The sequence below is a fragment of the Salmo salar genome, chromosome 25, assembly GCF_965601325.2.
Source record: "Salmo salar chromosome 25, fSalSal1, whole genome shotgun sequence".
Lineage (NCBI taxonomy): Eukaryota > Metazoa > Chordata > Actinopteri > Salmoniformes > Salmonidae > Salmo > Salmo salar.
This window is the reverse complement of record NC_138315.1, coordinates 7388478-7406931: the sequence shown is the minus strand read 5'-3', so window position 1 is coordinate 7406931 and position 18454 is coordinate 7388478.

Here is an 18454-nt window from a genome sequence, read left to right as displayed (position 1 = left end):
GGACAATGACCCCAAGCATACTTCCAAAGTTGTGGAAAAATGGCTTAAGGACAACAAATTCAAGGTATTGGAGTGGCCATCACAAAGCCCTGACCTCCATCCCATAGAAAATGTGTGGGCAGAACTGAAAAAGCGTGTGCGAGCAAGGAGGCCTACAAACCTGACTCAGTTACACCAGCTCGGTCAGGAGGAATGGGCCAAAATTCACCCAACTTATTGTGGGAAGCTTGTGGAAGGCTACTCGAAACGTTTGACCCAAGTTAAACAATTTAAAACGCAATGCTACCAAATAATAATTGAGTGTATGTAAACTTCTGACCCACTGGGAATGTGCTGAAAGAAATAAAAGCTGAAATAAATCATTCTCTCTACTATTATTCTGACATTTCACATTCTTAAAATAAAGTGGTGATCCTAACTGACCTAAGACAGGGAATCTTTACTAAGATTAAATGTCTGGAATTGTGAAAAATCGAGTTTAATTGTATTTGAATGAGGTGTATGTAAACCTCCGACTTCAACTATATATATATACATGTTTCTTTTTTTATAAATGTGCAAATATTATTTTAGAATAAGGCTGTAATGTAAATAAAGTGGAAAGAGTCAAGGGGTCTGAATACTTTCCAAATGCACTGTATGTTTTTTAAACGTCAAATCCATATCAATCAGTGCATCTGTTCCCAACAGAGCACTCCGGTCCCTCATCGTGAGAAACAGAGGATAAAGCGTGCTTCCTCGTGACTCGTAAAGGTCTACGTTGGCCATGCCGAACATTTCCCATCTGGGAGACCACCTAGGGGTGTGGCCACCACTCCTAAGAGAGAGTACCCCTGGATAGAAGATCTGCGGCAACCAGGTACATGCGTCACCCGAAGCGAGAGTATGTGTGCACTGCTCCACAGCAATGGGTATCACCAAGGTTAGAAGGGAGAGAGACTGAGTCCCTCACCTTCTGTTGATGTATGCCACCACCGCCATAAATATTGCCCAGCACAAGCCAGCCAAACAAAGGTGGGAGGAAGCACCTGAGTGACAGATAGACCGTTAGGAACTCCAGGCTCCATGCCGCCATTTTTTAGGTGACAGACAGTGACTCATGGACAGACAGTGACACATTCAATACCGTCTTGCATGCTCTTACCTGCATCTAGCTGATCTAGGGTGCAATTCAGGTAAGTTCATCCCTGTTTCGTCCCGTTTACTTCCCTTTAAGATACACCCCTGATCACATGTGAACACAGTTCACTTTCATAGCAGCCACGTTGTATTCATTCTCGCATGTACGCACTCTCCTCCTCTCACCTTTTCCCTTCGCTTGTGGATTTCAATGCACAACACATCAGTTTCATGTGACCAGGAACATTCCATGCCAAACCAAATCATAACCGCTACACTCAGCCTTCATCGCTGTCACCATATTAGCTAATGTAACGTTATAGTCAACATTGCTAATAAGACTAACCTGTTAGTAAACCCGCTACAATCATGCATTACAGTGTACAGTCAGTAAGTAGTTTAGCAGTTACACTTTAGCAGTTACACACTTTACACAATACATTTGTAAATCCAAAATCTATCCTTGACTTGGATAGTCATAGCCAGCTAGCTAACATCCCTCTGTGTGAGCCAGGTGTTTGAGTAGACTAAACTAGCGAGCTGCATTTGCTAGCCAAGTAAGTGAAAGTGAGGAAAAAAATTACAAAAAATCTCTTTTGCTTCTTCATTTTTGAAGAAATGAATTTGTTCAAAACTGTTCAACGATTGTCTTTCTCTTTGAGTCATATACTCACCACATTGTATGCACTGCAGTGCTAATGTAGCTAACTGTAGCTGGTGCTTTCAGTGCTACATTCATTCTCTGATCCTTTGATTGGGTGGACAACATGTCAGTTCATGCTGCAAGAGCTCTGATAGGTTGGAGGACACCCTCCAGAAGTTGTCATAATTACTGTGTAAGTCTACGGAAGGGGGTGAGAACCATGAGCCTCCTAGATTTTCTATTGAAGTCAATGTACCCAGAGGTGGACAGAAGTTAGCTGTCCTCTAGTTACACCATTGTGTTACGCTACAGAGTGTTGTTGAGGCTAAATGGTACTGCCTCAGACTAAATCTGAAGGTGGCCTGTAGTGATAAAGAGAAACGGACACAAAAGTTATCGTCTTGACAGTTCTGGCACTTTCTTTATTCACTATATACATTTTCTTATTCAATTATCTAATTTCAAATATTTCGTTTTGTTAATTTTATTGGACTGGTAATTAATGACAACAAAACCTTAATTGACGTTCAAGTGCACACATTAATTTACACAACATAAGTGGACTTTACCTGTAGTATATTTCCTCATTCACACAATAGAAACACTTATAGATCAAGATAAACAACTGACATGTCTGAATATTGCTACACATGTATAAAATGGTTAAACATTACATTCAGCTTCAAACAGTGGTGCAACGATGAAATTGTCTCTCTTGCACCCGCACAGCCTGTACTAAAGTCAGTTGACACAGGCATAGTGTGCACCGCCATTTACCAGCTTGTGAGCACAATTTTACTCAAAACGAATAACTTCTAAAACGAACTCGGACACTTCAAATAAATTGAATCTTTATTAAATAATTTAATTACTACCAGGAAATCATGTACATTTACTCAGCAAAACCCAAAATCTGTGTATTCTTTTACCACAGCTAGCATAAAGCTAACATACGCTCTCATTCTCACTCAATCTCGTTCTTTTACACAAAAATTATTCTTCAAACTTTTCCCAAATGTGATAATCCCTTGACTGGTTTGTTACCTAGCATGTTATGAAGTTATTTCACTATTAGAAAGTTTAAACGTGCTGTTAAATACCAGTAGTGATAAAGAGAAACTAACAAAGTTATCGTCTTGACAGTTCTAGCACTTTCTTTATTCTGAGGAATGGCGCCAGAACTGTCAAGACGATAACGTTTGTGTCCATTTCTCTGTATCACTACAGGCAACCTTCAGATTCAGTCTGAGGCCAGTAACATTTGGAGGCTAGTCCGGGATCGCAACACCATCTGGCTGGTTGCTGATCCTACAACACCGAGATACTGATGTCAGTGCTGCAGAAAAGGCTGTGAGAGTCATTCAGAGAGCTGAGGCTACAGGGAGGACTTCGAGGGTCATCAGAGAGCAGAGTGAGACAACACGTATCCAGTGAAGAAGGTGACGCATCGCAATATCATCTGGGACATCCAGAAACATCTAACATCACTGAACAGAAGCCAGCTGCACACACTAGCAGTGGCACTAGATGGCGAGAGCGAGAGAGACATTCCAAAGATATCTGAGTACAACAAAACAGAAATATTTTACTACATCATGCACTATATCAATGTTGACAAGGTGATGAAGGTGGAGGGCAAGGGTTTGTCCTGCTTGCTTCACCTGCTTGATCAACTTCATGAACTGTTATCAACCAAGAACAATGACACCACACCAAAGACACTGTGAGCAATGGTACAGAGCCTGCAGCACCCCGTGTTGCAGAACAGGTATTGGGATTGGTGAGGGTTACTGATGTAGCAGCACTGCTGCCCAGTAGAGAGATGAAGATGGTCAAATCTCTGATTCTGGGTCTGATTTTACCTACAGCAGTGTATGTAAACATGTATGAGGGTCTCCGAGAGAAGCATGATTAGTCAGAAGTATTCAGAAATGTACTAAAGTAATCAAACCAGGTAATTTCAGGGACATGTTGACAAATAAAGGGGTGTCTATTTCTTGTGACTTCATCTACAATACATGACCAAAGGTATGTGGACACCTGCTTGTTGAACATCTCATTTCAAAATCATGGGCAGTAATATGGAGTTGGTCCCCCCTCTGCTGCAATAACATTTGAGCAGCAGCAGCTGAAAAATGAGCTCCTACAAATATTGAAATTTACATGGTTTTTAGAGTGAAGTACATCGGAAAAAAGCAAAAGAAAACTGCAAGACTGAAGAGGAGAAAAAACAAGCAACAAACAAAGAAGATAGGCTTTTGAAAAATAACTATTTTTCATAAAATTGTAGTTATCTTAGCAAGCTGAATTGTTTACCAGTTGCTAAGCAGTTGCTAGGGACTCTTTTGGAAGAAGCTAGCTAGCTAACGAAGAACAACAAAGAATATCTAGTTAACAGAAGAAAAGAAAGAGAAAATCAGGACAGAAGAAAAAGGATATCAAAGTGAAACAGTTCTCTAAAGACACAGGAGACAATAATACAAGAAACAACACTTCTGTAGCTTGTTAACTATGTGTCTGTCTATCCCTGTTCTCTCCTCTCTTCACAGGCCATACAAACGCTTCACACCGCGTGGCCGCTGCCACTCTAACCTGGTGGTCCCAGCGCGCACGACCCACGTGGAGTTCCAGGTCTCCGGCAGCCTCTGGAACTGCCGGTCTGCAGCCAACAAGGCTGAGTTCATCTCAGCCTATGCTACCCTCCAGTCCCTAGACTTCCTGCCGCTGACGGAAACATGGATTACCACAGATAACACTGCTACTCCTACTGCTCTCTCTTCGTCTGCCCACGTGTTCTCGCATACCCCTAGAGCATCGAGCCAGCGGGGTGGTGGCACTGGAATCCTCATCTCTCCCAAGTGGACATTCTCTCTTTCTCCCCTGACCCATCTGTCTATCTCCTCATTTGAATTCCATGCTGTCACAGTTACCAGCCCTTTCAAGCTTAACATCCTTATCATTTATCGCCCTCCAGGTTCCCTTGGAGAGTTCATCAATGAGCTTGACGTCTTGATAAGTTCCTTTCCTGAGGATGGCTCACCTCTCACAGTTCTGGGTGACTTTAACCTCCCCACGTCTACCTTTGACTCATTCCTCTCTGCCTCCTTCTTTCCACTCCTCTCCTCTTTTGACCTCACCCTCTCACCTTCCCCCCCTACTCACAAGGCAGGCAATACGCTTGACCTCATCTTTACTAGATGCTGTTCTTCCACTAATCTCATTGCAACTCCCCTCCAAATCTCCGACCACTACCTTGTATCCTTTTCCCTCTTGCTCTCATCCAACACTTCTCACTCTGCCCCTACTCGGATGGTATTGCGCCGTCCCAACCTTCGCTCTCTCTCTCCCGCTACTCTCTCCTCTTCCATCCTATCATCTCTTCCCTCTGCTCAAACCTTCTCCAACCTATCTCCTGATTCTGCCTCCTCAACCCTCCTCTCCTCCCTTTCTGCATCCTTTGATTTTCTCTGTCCCCTATCCTCCAGGCCGGCTCGGTCCTCCCCTCCTGCTCCGTGGCTCGACGACTCACTACGAGCTCACAGAACAAGGCTCCGGGCAGCCGAGCGGAAATGGAGGAAAACTCGCCTCCCTGCGGACCTGGCATCCTTTCACTCACTCCTCTCTACATTCTCCTCTTCTGTCTCTGCTGCTAAAGCCACTTTCTACCACTCTAAATTCCAAGCATCTGCCTCTAACCCTAGGAAGCTCTTTGCTACCTTCTCCTCCCTCCTGAATCCTCCTCCCCCTCCCCCCCCCCCCTCCTCCCTCTCTGCGGATGACTTCGTCAACCATTTTGAAAAGAAGGTTGACGATATCCGATCCTCGTTTGCTAAGTCAAACGACACCGCTGGTCCTGCTCACACTGCCCTACCCTGTGCTTTGACCTCTTTCTCCCCTCTCTCTCCAGATGAAATCTCGCGTCTTGTGACGGCCGGCCGCCCAACAACCTGCCCACTTGACCCTATCCCCTCCTCTCTTCTCCAGACCATTTCCGGAGACCTTCTCCCCTTCCTCACCTCGCTCATCAACTCATCCTTGACCGCTGGCTACGTCCCTTCCGTCTTCAAGAGAGCGAGAGTTGCACCCCTTCTGAAAAAACCTACACTCGATCCCTCCGATGTCAACAACTACAGACCAGTATCCCTTCTTTCTTTTCTCTCCAAAACTCTTGAACGTGCCGTCCTTGGCCAGCTCTCCTGCTATCTCTCTCAGAATGACCTTCTTGATCCTAATCAGTCAGGTTTCAAGACTGGGCATTCAACTGAGACTGCTCTTCTCTGTGTCACGGAGGCTCTCCGCACTGCTAAAGCTAACTCTCTCTCCTCTGCTCTCATCCTTCTAGACCTATCTGCTGCCTTTGATACTGTGAACCATCAGATCCTCCTCTCCACCCTCTCCGAGTTGGGCATCTCCGGCGCGGCCCACGCTTGGATTGCGTCCTACCTGACAGGTCGCTCCTACCAGGTGGCGTGGCGAGAATCTGTCTCCGCACCATGCGCTCTCACCACTGGTGTCCCCCAGGGCTCTGTTCTAGGCCCTCTCCTATTCTCGCTATACACCAAGTCACTTGGCTCTGTCATATCCTCACATGGTCTCTCCTATCATTGCTATGCAGACGACACACAATTAATCTTCTCCTTTCCCCCTTCTGATAACCAGGCGGCGAATCGCATCTCTGCATGTCTGTCAGACATATCAGTGTGGATGACGGATCACCAGCTCAAGCTGAACCTCGGCAAGACGGAGCTGCTCTTCCTCCCGGGGAAGGACTGCCCGTTCCATGATCTCGCCATCACGGTTGACAACTCCCTTGTGTCCTCCTCCCAGAGTGCTAAGAACCTTGGCGTGATCCTGGACAAGACCCTGTCGTTCTCCACTAACATCAAGGCGGTGACCCGATCCTGTAGGTTCATGCTCTACAACATTCGCAGAGTACGACCCTGCCTCACACAGGAAGCGGCGCAGGTCCTAATCCAGGCACTTGTCATCTCCCGTCTGGATTACTGCAACTCGCTGTTGGCTGGGCTCCCTGCCTGTGCCATTAAACCCCTACAACTCATCCAGAACGCCGCAGCCCGTCTGGTGTTCAACCTTCCCAAGTTCTCTCACGTCACCCCGCTCCTCCGCTCTCTCCACTGGCTTCCAGTTGAAGCTCGCATCCGCTACAAGACCATGGTGATTGCCTACGGAGCTGTGAAGGGAACGGCACCTCCATACCTTCAGGCTCTGATCAGGCCCTACACCCAAACAAGGGCACTGCGTTCATCCTCCACTGGCCTGCTGGCCCCCCTACCTCTGAGGAAGCACAGTTCCCGCTCAGCCCAGTCAAAACTGTTCGCTGCTCTGGCACCCCAATGGTGGAACAAGCTCCCTCACGACGCCAGGACAGCGGAGTCAATCACCACCTTCCGGAGACACCTGAAACCCCACCTCTTTAAGGAATACCTAGGATAGGATAAAGTAATCCTTCTAACCCCCCCCCCCCCTTAAAAGATTTAGATGCACTATTGTAAAGTGGTTGTTCCACTGGATATCATAAGGTGAATGCACCATTTTGTAAGTCGCTCTGGATAAGAGCGTCTGCTAAATGACTTAAATGTAAATGTAAATAACAGCCTCCACTCTTCTGGGAAGGACTTGCTTCCGTACAGCCACAAGAGCATTAGTGAGGTTGGCACTGATGTTGGGCATTTAGGTCTGCCTCGCAGTTGGCATTCCAATTCATCCCAAAGGTCTTCGATTGGGTTGAGGTCAGGGCTCTGTGCAGGTCAGTCAAGTTTTCCACACAAATCTCGACAAACCATTTCTGTTTTTACCGCGTTTTGTGCAAGGGGGCATTGTCATGCTGAAACAGGAAAGGGTCTTCCCCAAACTGTTGCCACAAAGTTGGAAGAAAAGAATTGTCTAGAATGTTATTGTATGCTTTAGCGCTAAGATTTCCCTTCACTGGAACTAAGTGTCCTCGCCCGAACCATGAAAAAAACAGCCCCAGACCATCATTCCTCCTCCACCAAACTTTACAGTTGGCAATATGCATTTGGGCAGGAATGTGTTCAATGGTGGCAAGCTTTACACCATTCCAGCCAATGCTTAGCATTGCACATGATGATTTTAGGCTTGTGTGCACCTGCTCGGCCATTGAAACCTATTTCATGAAGCTCTCGACGAACAACTATTGTGCTAATGTTGCTTCTAGCTGCAGTTTGGAACTCGGTAGTGAGTGTTGCAACCGAGGATAGACGAACTCGGTGGTCCCGTTCTGTGAGCTTGTGTGGCCCAACACTTTTTGGCTGAGCCGTTGGTGCTCCTAGATGTTTCCACTTCACAATAACAGCACTTACAGTTGACTGGGGAAACTTTAGCCAGGCATAAATTTGACGAACTGAGTTGTTGGAAAGGTGGCATCCTATGATGGTGCCACGTTGAAAGTCATTGAGCTCTTCAGCAAGGCCATTCTACTGCCAATGTTTGTCAATGGAGATTGCATGGCTGTGTGCTCGATTGTATACACCTATCAGCAACTGGTTTGGCTGAAATAAACAAATCTACAAATTTCAAGGGGTGTCCAGATACTTTTGTATATATAGTGTCGTTTTTCAACCCATTACACTGCTGTTCACCTTCATTGCAAAACAGTGTGTTTTAATAAATTATTTGATGACATATTTAGTATAGTTTTATGTAAAAATTATAACTTTTTTAATGTTTCACTGAGGAGTATGGTCCTCCCCTTCCTCCTCCAGGGAGCCTCCACTGCTCCAGATGCTTTTTCATTTTTTATGTGGTGTTTCTGGACAAAGATCAATGTTGCCTTTGCAGAGTATTCATTTGACTAAAATGTTGTCCTCTTTCTTTTCAATTAACTCATTTGTAGCTAAGTGGTAGAGCATGGTGCTTGTAATGCCAGGGTAGTGGGTTTGATTCCTGGGACCACCCATATGTAAAAATGCATGCACATTTGACTGTAGGTGGCTTTGGCTAAAAGTGCCTGCTAAACTGCATATACTATAATATTAACTCAAAATGATGTGCACATTTCCACAAGGAAAAGGTTAAGCGGGGTAACAACACAGCTGCCACCTTTCTTGATTTTTGGCTTTAAGATAGCCAATTGGAAACAAGTTAGCCTACTCCATGAATTTTGCTAGCATGAAACAAGGCTTGAAAAAATATACAGTGCATTCGTAAAGTATTCAGACCCCTTCCCTTTTTCCACATTTTGTTACGTTACAGCCTTATTCTAAAATGGATTAAATGTTTTTTTTTATTATGAAATGTTTGATTGAATTATCTATTGATTTATGCATGCATCCCCTCACATGCACATACTTAGATTTTTTTTTTTTTTCAAGTAATTTTAAATGTATTGATAAATGGACACCCATAATATAAAGTAATACTGTTCAACTGCTAAAATGAACTCCACATCCCATTTCAATAAGTCTATGTCACCTTTGCACCACGTTTTACAACAACCCATGGGCAAACTGCTAAACTGCATGAAAGCATTTTTTAAATGTCTGTTTTGATGCAAATACATTAACTTAAAAGAAAGTATACTTTTACATCACAATAAAAAAATTGGCACACAATGCTGCTGCAAAGCGATTGCAGACCAAAGCATTAGTTAGCACCAAAGCATTAGTTAGCTAGCATGTTAGCTAGCTCAAGCGGTGTGCACTCCTCAAACTTTAATTAGTTCTTGGCTTGGTAAATTCAAAGTTCTTGAACAATAGGTAAATATCATGGTGTTTCGCCAACTAACTTTACCTCCTTGCAAAATGTTAATCTTGACCTAGTCCTGTTTTACTGTTCATAGAAGCTAGCTAGCAACACCACTATTTACCTTTAGCTGCCATGCGAATATCAAATCAAATCAAAATCAAATGTATTTTTATATAGCCCTTCGTACATCAGCTGATATTCTCAAAGTGCTGTACAGAAACCCAGCCTAAAACCCCAAACAGCAAGCAAAGCATGTGAAAGAAGCACGGTGGCTAGGAAAGACTCCCTAGGAAAAACTCCCTAGAAAGGCCAAAAACCTAGGAAGAAACCTAGAGAGGAACCAGGCTATGAGGGGTGGCCAGTCCTCTTCTGGCTGTGCAGGGTGGATATTATAACAGAACATGGTCAAAATGTTAAAATTTTAAAATGTTCATAAATGACCAGCATGGTCAAATAATAATAATCATAGTAGTTGTCGAGGGTGCAACAAGCACGTCCGGTGAACAGGTCAGGGTTCCATAGCCGCAGGCAGAACAGTTGAAACTGGAGCAGCAGCACGGCCAGGTGGACTGGGGACAGCAAGGAGTCATCATACCAGGTAGTCCTGAGGCATGGTCCTAGGGCTCAGGTCCTCCGAGAGAAAGACAGAAAGAGAGAAAGAGAGAATTAGAGAGAGCATATTTAAATTCACACAGGACACCGGATAAGACAAGAGAAATGCTCCAGATGTAACAGACTGACCCTAGCCCCCCGACACATAAACTACTGCAGCATAAATACTGGAGGCTGAGACAGGAGGGATCAGAAGACACTGTGGCCCCATCCGATGATACCCCCGGACAGGGCCAAATATGTTTGTGTTTCAGACTCAACCACAAAATGAGGATATGGAGCAATCACTAATAACATTACTGCTTACAATTCTGACTACAACCACACAGACAAATGTTGAATAAAATCAATCACCATGCTTACTTACCATGACCAAGATTCTAGGTACTGTTTTTTCCACTAATGCGCCAGCGTTCTTTCTGGAAGATTCTTCTCTCGCAGGGTTTGAATTGTTCCTCATTACTCGTCATGAATTAACCTTATTGGTTCACACTCCCACTACATGATTCAAACTAGTAGATCTGATTTTGCTTCACATTGCATTGATTGCAAGCAATGAAATTGTGTTGAGAGCAGGGGCGAAAATCTGATATCCACTTTGGAGGGGACAATTACATGTAATTTTCTCAAGAGCAATTCCTGAGGGGGACACCAAAAGTAGTGCTGTAACACATAGCCTACATTGTAATATGATAAATGTATATTGTGGAACCAAAGAAATAAGGTGTTTGCCGTACTCCTAACTACCGGTACCCAAAACTACACAACTAATCACAACAGCAATACCATTGCCTTTAACAAATCTTAGTTCAGTCACCATTTTAAGTTGAGAGTGGGGGTATCCATGGCATTTTCCAATTATGTTCCTATTTTACAAGTAAAAAAAATGGAGAACCTTTCATAATGTTGCGAAAAACAAAGACTCAACAAACTTACCTGAGACTCCCTGTCTCTGCCAGTCTGTCCCTGCATATCTGTCCCCAACTCTGCTGTCTGTGTGCCATCTGTTGCCTGCTCTGCCTAATGACATCATTGTGAAACATTTCCATTAGAATTTCATTTCTTTCTTATGAACATTTTATCAACTAGTCTTTGAGATATTGGGCTACTAGGGTTCTTACTATGCGTTTTGGTGTATTGAAAAATACTCTGATGTCCGTCTTTTATTTTTCTGCCATTTTTCTACCTGGCTGGCTGGCTACACACACAGTGTGTAGGTTATTTACAGTAGGAGATGGGCTTCTATCATCTTCAATCATTCTATATGGGCTTCGATCTAAAAGGTAGCTAGCAAATGTGAAACGGATTAAAATGACAAGAGTTGACAGCTGTATGAGTTCACCATTTACACAACATATGCTGCAACCTTTTGTAATTTTAATAGTTTGTTTCATATTGGCTGGCTTCCTACAATAGCTGAATTTGCAAAGCTAGCGAGCACCAATTCAGTTTCAGTGGTGTTTGCTATAATCTTTGCTACCCGGGTTAAATAAAAGTGAAATAAAATACATAAATAAAAGTTCCCTTGCGACAATTTAGCTTTTGCAATGAGACCATTAAATATATTTAAGACAATGGTAGAAGAGAGTGTAGTTCTGTTCAGTTTGGACTTCAGTTTATCGCTAACCTTATCAGAGGGACTTTGAAGCACTAACTTACATCATCTGCATGCTGATTCCATCTTTGACGACGCCACATAAATGGAATAGGTACTAGCTAGCTTAATAGTTAATATTTGCGCGCTAGCTCTGCATATTCAGCTAGTGTGTGTGTGCACGATTGACTGGATGAACCTCACGGCAGTTACGTAGCAAGCTAAGGAACTGGCAGTGGATCAAACCATTGTGAGGCAAAGGGCGGGGGGGTCGCAATCTTTTGAAACTTAAAAACGCGCTATTAAGTGTCTATAATCAGTACAATTGCTTTCATTGCGTATTATTAATATTATTTAAATTACATAGTTATGTTTCAGTGATATGTTGGGGGGGACAAATCATATTTTTCCCAGGATGGGGGGGTCGTGTGCCCCCCGTCCCCCCCGGGATTTCCGCCCCTGGTTGAGAGGAGAAACAAAACATGTTTGAGTAAATCACACATAATATGTTTTCGTAAATCTGACAGCCCACTGTGTCCTGTTTTTTCATTGCAGGCTCCCCCAAAAATGCTGTCTGATCCAAATGAGTATGGCATTGTTGCTTCCGTGCATTGAAGGCAAGGGAAGCCAGCGAGCATCTGCACTCCTTTGACAAAAAAAGTTTAAAAAAATTGCAAATCAGCATTGGGATAAATTTAGCAAGCTCAACTGTAGTCCTGGCACACCAAATAAAAGTGTCTAGGGTAGCCAGCTTGGATTTGGCATCACTCCTTACAAATCCCATGGAGAGCATACGTCATTGACAGTAAAACTTGAATTGTTGCATCTCGTTGTGTTGTTGTCCTCCAGTGGCTAGTTAGCCAGCTAGCTAAAATTGGCCCTTTCCTAAATGGTCCATGGATGGAGATAGGGATTTGGATTTATGGTTTTACTTAAGTCTCCGTACTGGCCAATGATTATAACAGCTATTCTGATCCAACCATTAATTCATACATTGGTGTGCCCCTTGCCTGAGAGGATGGAAGATGTAGAAGGCTAATGTTAACTAGCTAACTTTAAATACAATGACTTGCCCAGTTAAATAAAGGTTAAATAAAAAGTTATAAAAAATAAATAAAAACATTAGGCTAGCTAGCAAGCATTTTAGCCAGGTAGCCAAAGACAACAAAAATAAGTGTGTACAGTATGACAGAGCAATAAACCGTTTTGCCAACATGAAAGAGAGGAGGATGGCATTGGCATTTCTCTACAAGTAGGGTGATTAAAAAAATGTTTTACTTGCACAAATGCGCACAAACACATAGAAATCAGAACCATGGACAGCCACATCATATTTAGCTTAGGTTGATTGGACTAAATTGTTTTTGGTATATTTTAGTTGTCACTGTATTAGACTAAGCAGAGGTGATTTCATGATGTTGAAATATTGACGTTGAAATGGTGCTGGAATAGTGTTTTCTTTGCGACTTGCAGTAACTGTCTGTGGTCTAAAAGTGTTGGAAACATTAACTTGCTTGACCATGCTGTAGGTCATGTAACTGTCTGTTACTGTTCATGCAATTGGCTTTGTGGACTTCACTGGACAGTGGTTGCTATCCAGTTTTGTGATTTAACAAAGGTGAGTTGAATTTATTCTGCCACTGTCTTCTTATTGTCGCGGCCTTTAGTTCAGGGATTTTGTTGGGAATTCAATTATGATTTTTTTTTCTTACAATGCACCCATACATATGGTGTCAGTAATTTTTTTATATTTTGTGTTCAAATAAAGAAAATTACATGTGCCTCATTTGCATAAACACACGTGGTGTATTTGCATATATGAATATATTAACATACATTTGTGGAAGAGGGCTGCAACAACCAAAAACTTGATCTGTCTAGGCCAGGGGTTGCCAAACTTTTTGGGCCAACCACCACATTTTGATATCTGAAAATTACTGCGACCCCAAACACGTGAAAAAACATCTGTAATTAACAGAAAATGTTTACTTTTTTATTTGGGACTATGGAAGTCAATTGAAAAACAATCTAACAGTATTTCTGATTGTCTTAACTCACCATCACATAGTTTTAATGTGGGGCTATGACAGTCAATGGCAAGTGAGTCTGATATAATGTCTCTTATCTCATCACCACTAATGAGATATGTGTGGTTGATGCATGTCACGTCGGAGCTTCTCAAAGTCAGGGCGTGTGGTCGACAGTGCACACCTCATCTCTGCTGTAACATCTATCATGGATCGATATTTGGTTTTAATGCAGACAAGAGCACTGAATCCAGCTTCGCACAGGTATGAGCTGGCGAAGGGTACCATGAGTTTTATGGTGATTTCAAGACCACTGGGAACTCAGAAAAATACAAGGTCAAATCATGACGTCAGTGATCTTCAGGTTGGAAAACCCGAGCTCTAAATAGAGGCTGGGTTCCTGAGTTGGAATTCCGAGTGGGAAGACCGTTAAAAAATAAATAATTCACGGTCGGAGCTCATTTTTTTCTGAATTACCAGTTGTCTTGAACGCACTGAAGTCAGAAGACTGACATTTCTGGGTTCCCAGTTCCGAATATTGCATTATTGCTCAGAAGGAGACAGCAGGATATTCCCTTTGAGTCAAGAACCAAAACTCCTCTGTAGTGACCCATAAATGCGTTGTCTGAAGCATTTTGTCAAATGACAGTTTGATCACTTACCTGCATGTCAACTGACCCAGGATCACAGTCAAACAGATTGGGACTTAAGTCCCAAAGTACTCTTGCAAGAGTTGGAAGTGAGCAATCATCACTTGTGTATTTGTATTTATTAGGGCTCCCCAGCTTGTCAACATGTAGTGATACAATCAATCTCTCCTTTACTTTACTTTGAGCTATGAGAGATTGACATGCTATTAACGTTAGTTCTACGTGTACTTTTAAGGGCCAGCCGTGCTGCTGTCACGTCCTGACCAGCAGAGGGCGTATTGCTTAGTCTAGGTCAGGATGTGGCAGGGGGTTTGTGTTTGTTAAATGTTGGGTTGATGATTGGGACTTCCAATTGAAGGCAGGTGTGTATAGTTGTCTTTGATTGGAAGTCCTATATAGGTGTGTGTGTTTGTCTTTGGGGTTGTGGGGAATTGTTCTGTGTTGAGCCTATGCTTTGCCAGACTGTTGGTTGTTCGTTCATTCGCGTGAGTTCTTTGTTATTTTGGGTGTTCATTTTTGATAGTTAATAAAAGTCAAGATGAGCCTGCACATACCTGCTGTGTTTTGGTCCTCTTCTCTCCAGTACGACATTTTTAAGGATGAGTACGACTTATTTTATGACAGCTGCCTTGTTCTGAGCCAGTTGCAATTTTTCCAATTCCCTCTTTGTGCCACCTGACCACACTACTGAACAGTAGTCCAGGTGCAACAAAACTAGGGCCTGTAAGACGTGCCTTGTTCATAGTGTTGTGATGGACAGACTTGTCCCCATCTTAACTACTGTTGTAATATGTTTTGACCATGTCAGTTTACAATCCAGGGTTACTCCAAACAGTTTAGTCACCTCAACTTGCTCAATTTCCACATGATTTATTACAAGATTTAGTTGAGGTTTAGGTTAAAGTGAATGATTTGTCCCAAAAACAATGCTTTCAGTTTTATAAATATTCAGGACTAACTTATTCCTTGCCACCCGTTCTGAAACTAACTGCAGCTCTTCGTTAAGTGTTGTAGTCATTTCAGTCGCTGTAGTAGCTGACATGTATAGTGTTGAGTCATCATACATAGACACACTGCCTTTACTCAAAACAAGTGGCATGTCGTTAGTAAAGATGGAAAAATGTAAGGGGCCTTAACAGCTGCCATGGGGAATTCCTGACTACCTGGATTATGTTGGAGAGGCTTCCATTAAAGAACACCCATTGTGCTAGACAGAGAGTGTAAGACAGGTAACTCTTTATCCACAATATAGCAGGGGGTGTAACGCCATAACACATACGTTCTTCCAGCAGCAGACTATGATCGGTAATGTCAAAAGCTGCACTGAAGTCTAACAAAACAGCTGTCCCAACCTTTTTATTATCAATTTCTCTCAGCCAATCATCAGTAATTTGTGTAAGTGCTGTGCTTGTTGAACATCCTTCCCCATAAGCATGCTGAATGTCTGTTGTCAATTTGTTTACTGTTAAATAGCATTGTCTCTGGTGTCATGACAGTCCTGTGAGGTTCACAATGGGTCAGATCAGCTTGGCAATGGTCGACAATAACCAGACCTTCTTTTACCCACAGAAGAGGTGAGGAGGAAACTGGGCCTGTTTGACAGTTCACACCCTGTTTTTTTGTTTTTGTTATTTGGTGGTGGCAGCATATGAGCTTTAATATTGCAGATTGTAGCTTCCATCAATGTAATTGTCAGCATCACTTCCAATCCTCCATATATGTTTTGCAAATGTAAGTACAGGCCTCACAAGTCCTCAACTGGCAGCTTTAAATAGTACCCACAAAACACCAGTCTCAACGTCAACAGTGAAGAGGCGATGTCACGCTCTGACCTAGGGAGCTGTTTCTCTGTTTAGTTAGGTCAGGGTGTGATAGAGGGTGGGCATTCTATGTTTGTATTTCTATGTTTTGGCCGGGTATGGTTTCCAATTGGAGGCAGCTATCTATCGTTGTCTCTGATTGGAAGACATTTTTCCTTTAGTTTTTGTGGGTAGTTCTCCGTTTAGTTGTATGTTACCTGACGGATCTGTTTGCTGTCGTTTTGTTTCTTTTGTGTAAGTGTTCGTTTTTCATTAAAATATATTATGAGCACGCAACACGCTGCGCCTTGGTCTCCTCTATACGACGCCTGTGACAGGCGACTCCGGGATGCTGGCCTTCTAGGTAGAGTTGCAAAGAAAAAGCCATATCTCAGACTGGCCAATAAAACGAAAATATTAAGATAGGCAAAAGGACACTGGACAGAGGAACTTCTTTCTTTCTGTTCTGGTTAGAGACAGTTTACGCTGTTCTGTGAAGGGAGTGGTACACAGCGTTGTACGAGATCTTCAGTTTCTTAGCAATTTCTCACATGGAATAGTCTTCATTTCTCAGAACAATAATAGACTGACGAGTTTCAGAAGAAAGTGCTTTGTTTCTGGCCATTTTGAGCCTGTAATCGAACCCACAAATGCTGATGCACCAGATTCTAAACTAGTCTGAAGGACAGTTTTATTGCTTCTTTAATCAGGACAAAAGTTTTCAGCCGCACTAACATAATTGCAAAAGGGTTTTCAAATGATCAATTATTCTTTTAAAATGATAAACTTGAATTAGCTAACACGTCATTGGAACACAGGAGTGATGGTTGCTACTAATGGGCCTATGCACGCCTATGTAGATATTCCATAAAAAATATTTAAAAAATCTGCGGTTTCCAGCTACAATAGTCATATATAACATTAACAATGTCTACACTGTATTTCTGTTCTATTTGATGCTATTTTAATGTACAAAAATGTGCTTTTCTTTAAAAAACAAGGACATTTCTAAGTGACCCCAAACTTTTGAACGGTAGTGTATAAACATGCATACAGTGAGGGAAAAAAGTATTTGATCCCCTGCTGATTTTGTACGTTTGCCCACTGACAAAGAAATGAGCAGTCTATAATTTTAATGGTAGGTGTATTTGAACAGTAAGAGACAGAATAACAACAAAAAGATTCAGAAAAACACGTAAAAAATGTTATAAATTGATTTGCATTTTAATGAGGGAAAAAAGTATTTGACCCCCTCTCAATCAGAAAGATTTCTGGCTCCCAGGTGTCTTTTATACAGGTAACGAGCTGAGATTAGGAGCACACTCTTAAAGGGAGTGCTCCTAACCTTAGCTTGTTACCTGTATAAAAGACACCTGTCCACAGAAGCAATCAGATTCCAAACTCTCCACCATGGCCAAGACCAAAGCGCTCTCCAAGGATGTCAGGGACAAGATTGTAGACCTACACAAGGCTGGAATGGGCTACAAGACCATCGCCAAGCATCTTGGTGAGAAGGTAACAGTTGGTGCGATTATTCGCAAATGGAAGAAACACAAAATAACTGTCAATCTCCCTCAGGCTGGGGCTCCATGCAAGATTGTGGAGCCCCATGGAGCCCCCTCGTGGAGTTGCAATGATCATGAGAACGGTGAGGAATCAGCCCAGAACTACACGGGAGGATCTTGTCAATGATCTCAAGGTAGCTGGGACTATAGTCACCAAGAAAACAATTGGTAACACACTACGCCATGAAGGACTGAAATCCTGCAGCGCCCGCAAGATCCCTCTGCTCAAGAAAGCACATATACATGCCCGTTTGAAGTTTGCCAATGAACATCTTAATGATTCAGAGGACAACTGGGTGAAAGTGTTGTGGTCAGATGAGACCAAAATGGAGCTCTTTGGCATCAACTCAACTCGCCGTGTTTAGAGGAGGAGGAATGCTGCCTATGACCCCAAGAACACCATCCCCACCGTCAAACATGGAGGTGGAAACATTATGCTTTGGGGGTGTTTTTCTGCTAAGGGGACAGGACAACTTCACCGCATCAAAGGGACGATGGACGGGGCGATGTACCGTCAAATCTTGGGTGAGAACCTCCTTCCCTCAGCCAGGGCATTGAAAATGGGTCGTGGATGGGTATTCCAGCATGACAATGACCGAAAACACACGGCCAAGGCAACAAAGGAGTGGCTCAAGAAGAAGCACATTAAAATCCCTCCTGAGATGTGTGCAAACCTGGTGGCCAATTACAAGAAACGTCTGACCTCTGTGATTGCCAACA